The sequence below is a fragment of the Phocoena sinus genome, chromosome 6 (assembly GCF_008692025.1).
Source record: "Phocoena sinus isolate mPhoSin1 chromosome 6, mPhoSin1.pri, whole genome shotgun sequence".
Lineage (NCBI taxonomy): Eukaryota > Metazoa > Chordata > Mammalia > Artiodactyla > Phocoenidae > Phocoena > Phocoena sinus.
The window spans coordinates 2,950,312-2,955,187 of NC_045768.1; the positions used below are offsets into that span (position 1 = coordinate 2,950,312).

The 4,876-nt window shown below is 45.2% G+C and overlaps 1 long non-coding RNA gene across 1 annotated transcript; it reads right to left on the minus strand.

Moving 5' to 3' along the window:
- Positions 1-219: 219 nt before the first annotated feature.
- Positions 220-4,226, minus strand: LOC116755432. Its single transcript, XR_004350378.1, has 3 exons — positions 2,209-4,226; positions 1,779-1,962; positions 220-1,058 (listed from the first exon to the last, which is right to left on the minus strand). It is a non-coding gene; the product is annotated as an uncharacterized LOC116755432 (long non-coding RNA).
- Between the last annotated feature and the right edge of the window lie 650 nt (positions 4,227-4,876).

The window sequence follows — 4,876 nt, forward strand, 5'->3', positions numbered from 1 at the left end:
GGTGTATTCATGCAAAGAAATTGCATACGGCACGGGGAGCCAGTGACGACAAAAACCGGGACCCACAAACCCCACACACATCCACACGCGCGTAAACTGAGCTCCACAAAACAACACGGATAAACCTAAAAACATAATTTTGAGGGGGAGAAAAAGCCCAGACATGAAAGAACGCTTACTGTATGATTCCATTTACATAACGTTAAAACACAGACAAAACTAAACTGTCTTGTTAGGGCTGCATAATTGGAAAAAGAAGGAAGCAGTTACCATAAAAGTCAGGGTGGTAGTTACCTCTGGAGGGCTGAGGGGGGCCGTGCTCGGGAAGGTCAGGGCAGAGCCATCTGGCTGTCGGCAGCTGTCTGTCTTGACCTTGGTGGTGGATCCATGGCTGTTTGCTTTATAATCATGTATATATTCTTATATATCTTCAAAATTAGAATAATTTAAAACATTAAACTAAATGGGAGAGCTGAAGCAATTTGAGTGTCCTTGGAAAGATATCCTAGAAAACAATTAAAGGAGGCCCCTGGTGGCTCTTGTCACAAAGCCTCCTGATGTAGTAGAAAGAGTAAGATCTTGAGAACAAGACGGAAGAGAGTTTGAACGCTGGTGCTGCTACTTGTTAGATATAAGGCCCCCAGGAACCTCAGTTCACCAATCCATGAAATGGGAACAAGAGTATGTACCCAGAAGGGTAGGTGCCCAATGCCGGGCCCAGAATCAACCCTGGCAGATGACCTCCATTATGGGTGAAGCTGACATTATGACCAGGGTCCAGGTGGCCACCATCACTTTCTTCGGTACATTGTTGCCACTTCCCTGTTGAGAGGTGGAGTTCGTTTTCCCTCCCCTGAATCGGGGCTGGCCCTGTGTGCACACTGACTGATGAAACATGGCGGAGATTGTGCCCAAGAACTTCTGCATCTGGCTGAGGGTCAGGCTCAGGGGGAGCTTCTTGGGAGGGCAGGTTATCCCCGCGGTCGCAAAGCCAGCTCCCAGGAGACGTGGCTCCCTGGTTCATGGGGCGCCAGGTGTCTTCAGGTGCCTCTGGGAGCCTGGAGAAGGTGCACATAGGACCCGATCAGGGTGCGTCTTGTTAACAGGAACAGGGATGTTTCTGCCAAGTGTGCAGCCTGAGACTCCGGTCACAGCTGGGACAGTCCTTAATCTAATTAGTTTCCAAGTATATCCTGAGGACGGGCTCTGTGCCTGGGTGCTGCCATAGCCCTGGGGATGTAGTGTGAAGGGCTGGCCTCCACTTCTTCCCTTGCAGAGGTTACACACATAGACGAGCTCAAATGAGCTCCACATACCCTGGCTGGGACCTCACCCCAGGTCTGGGGGCAAAGCTGAAGGAGGAGACACACCTCCAGCCACTGACCCCCGAGCCTGGTCAGTGAGACCAGCAGAGGGACCACATTGGTGGGGTGGGTATGGGGGGGCCGTGTCTTGCTGCGATTATGGACTCACGGCAGGACACCTCCACCTTTGCCAGCCTGTGAGTGGGATCAGAACAAAGCGAATCCCACTGCCTTGAGCCCACTGCTCACCCGTGAGGTCTGGCCCCTCGCCACGTAAACTGGTATAATCTTTCCAGGAGGAAACGTGGCACACCTTCCCGCACTGTGAGCATTCATGCTCTACGGCCCAGCGAGCCCACGTCTAGGGACGCATCCTGACCCCACCCCTCACACGGATTCTGAGACCCACGCAAGGAGACGCTCACCGCAGCAGTGTTTACAGTAGAAAACCCTCAACCCTAGCTGAGCACTCACCGGTGAAGAATTGCTTACATAACTTTTGGTGCAGCCCCAGATGAAATCCTGGGAAAACAGCTGGGAAAAAAGAATGAGGCAGTGGTCCCAGGCTCATGGGTGGGATCCTCAGCGTCCTACAGATGTCATCCGTCCTCACTTCATGTTTTCATCCGTTGGAATGCCAGTGCAATCTCAAGGAGGCCTGTGTTTGTTTTAACGACACTTGAAAAACTGATTCTACCATAAGCATTGCTGAGCAAGGACCAGGGCAGGAATATAAGCAAAACAAGTTTGAAGAAGGAGGTGGTGTTATCTGCATTTTCAACTATTAAGCCTTATAAAGTGATGGCAAAAAAAAGGGAGATTGGTGTAGCAGGGAGAGAAAAGGGGCCCAGTGGGTCAGAGCCGGGAGCCCAGGGAACAGGTCCGCTCCCACAGGGAAACTCACCAAGTGGCAGCGGGACAAGTGATCCTCAGGGGAGCCCAGACAACAAACGATGTGTAGATCATTGTTATCAGGGCGGAAAAAGAGAGAAAATCAGGTTGTGACATCACATCACTTACAAATTATATATTCCAGATGGTTTAAGGACCTGGTGTGATGAACATGTCAGCATTACTAAAAGAGAAAGAAGGAAGCTATCTTGAGTCATCTCAAGGTGGGGAAAGATTTCTTAAAGGAGACAGCAAAGAGGATGCACAGACCCCAAAACGGTTTATAAGTTCTTCTGTCTTAAGATGAAAAACCTCTTATCGTGAAACAACGCCATGGGCAGAGTGAAAAGGCTAGGCCTCAGAGCAGTAGAAGATATTTTCATCCTACGTGCAATAATGGATTAATATCCCGAATGCATAAATAATATCCCTATATCCATATATCAAAAGGAAAAAGACCCCTTTGCTTAAAAAAGCAGGGAAATCAGCAAAATATATAAATACGAAACTCACAGCTGAGGAGATCAATGTGGACGAAGTAAATAAAGAAATAAATGATTCATTCATTCCTTAAAGGAAGCTCGATCTTACTATGAGATTGAGCCCTGTGAAATAATATTCCCAGTAGGTCAGCACGACAGAATATTGGTGCTTTCCCATGGTTCTGTCCTGGTAATCAGGGAAGTCTAAGCTCCAACTTGGTGAGTGACCACTGCGTACCCACGTGGTCATCAGACGTTCACGTCTGGTGATGCCACTTCCTGGTGAGAGTGGCACCACTCTCACCTGGTGAGAGTGGCACCCTCTCACCATACTCTGCCCTGTCAGCGGGGCTCAACTTGGGTTGCCACAGGGACCTTGGGAACAATTTGGTGGTATCTTGTGGAGTTAAAGATACATATATCCAATTCTCCTGTACTTCTGAGAGGAGGTGAAATGGGGCAGCTGCTGTGGGAAACAGTCTGGCAGCTCCTCAAACAATTAAATGCAGAGCTACCATGTGACCCAGCGATTCCACTTCCTGAAATGAAGACACACGAGTGTTCTGAATTATCTGTAACAGACAGACTGGAGGAACAACCCAAATACCCATCGATTGATGAATGTGTGAATAAAATGTGCTGTTTCCATACGATGGAATATTACGTGGCCATAAAAAGGAATGAAGAAACTGATACATGCTATGACCTGGATGATCCTGGAAGACATGCTGAGGGAAAGCAGCTGACCACAAAAGTCATATATTATACGATTCCACTTATGAGAACGTCCAGAAAGGGGAAATCCGTAGAGACAGAAAGTAGGTTAGCAGTTGCTTAGGGCAGGGGGGCTGTGGTACTGGGGATGATAGCTAAAGGGTACAGGGCTTCTTTTTGAGGTGATGAAAACAGTATTATACAGACTGTGGTGATGGTTGCACACATCTATTACTACACTAAAAACCATTGAACTAAACATTTTAAATGAGTGATTTGTATGGTATGTGAATTATACCTCAATGAAGATTTTTATCTTTTATTATTATTATATTTTGGCCATGCAGTGAGTCATGTAGGGTCTTAGCTCCCTGACCAGGGATAGAACCCAAGCCCCCTGCAGTGGAAGGGTGAAGTCTCAACCACTGGACCACAAGAGAAGTCCCAGATGTTTGTTCTTTTTTTTAAAGAAAACAAGCTGCAGGCACATCACCAGGAAAGTGGATAAATAAACAAATTTGGAATCCACTCAATGGGGAAGTCTTAGGTGGTGAAACTCAATGAGTAAAAAGTTTCAAGCATTGAAGAAAAAGCTTTTGAAAAAATTTAATGTGGATTCATGGTAAAAGCTTTCGACAAAGTGGTTAATGAGGGAATATATCTGAACATAATAAAAGCCACATATGGTAAGACCACACTAACATTATAGTCAATGATGAAAAGATGAAAGCATTTCTCTACGATCAGGAATAAGACTAGGATGTCCACTTTCACCATTTTATTCAAATTAGCATTGATGTCATAGCCACAGCAATCAGACAAGAAAAGAAAATGAAAGGCCTCCAACTTGGAAAGGAAGAAGCAAAACTGTAGCTGCTTGCAGACATCATGATACTATATATAGAGTCCTAAAGATGCCTTGGAACTACATTGTAACTAACAACTGAATTCAGTAGAGTTGCAGGATACAAAATTAAGACACCCAAACTGTTGCATTTCTAGACACTAATACACTAATAATGATTTGGGATGCCGTTCAGCTCATAACTCTCAGACCTCTGAACCCCAAGTTGTTTCTTTTTCACATGCAAAATGGATTGGCCCAAGAACAAAACTAAAACTCTTCCTTAGATTCCATTTCTCTAGAATCACTCTTTGGTAACAGTAGACTGATTAAATCAATTGATATTCATAAAGTGAAATCCAGTACAGCAATGCCAATGAACGATATACAAATTTATGCAACTTTAAATTCACAAACAACGTGAGAAATGAAAAAAAATCTAATATAAAAAAGTAAACACACTACTGTTTTCTTTACTTTCACTACTTTTGTGTTTTATATCATCTAAGTTTATATCATCACAGCCGTGGTTATCCTAGGTGTAGTAACAGGGAAGGAACCAATGGGGGTGTCTCTGGGGTCTGACAATATCTCTTTGTTGACACAGGTGCCGCAAACAGAACTGTGTTCAGTTTGAGTAA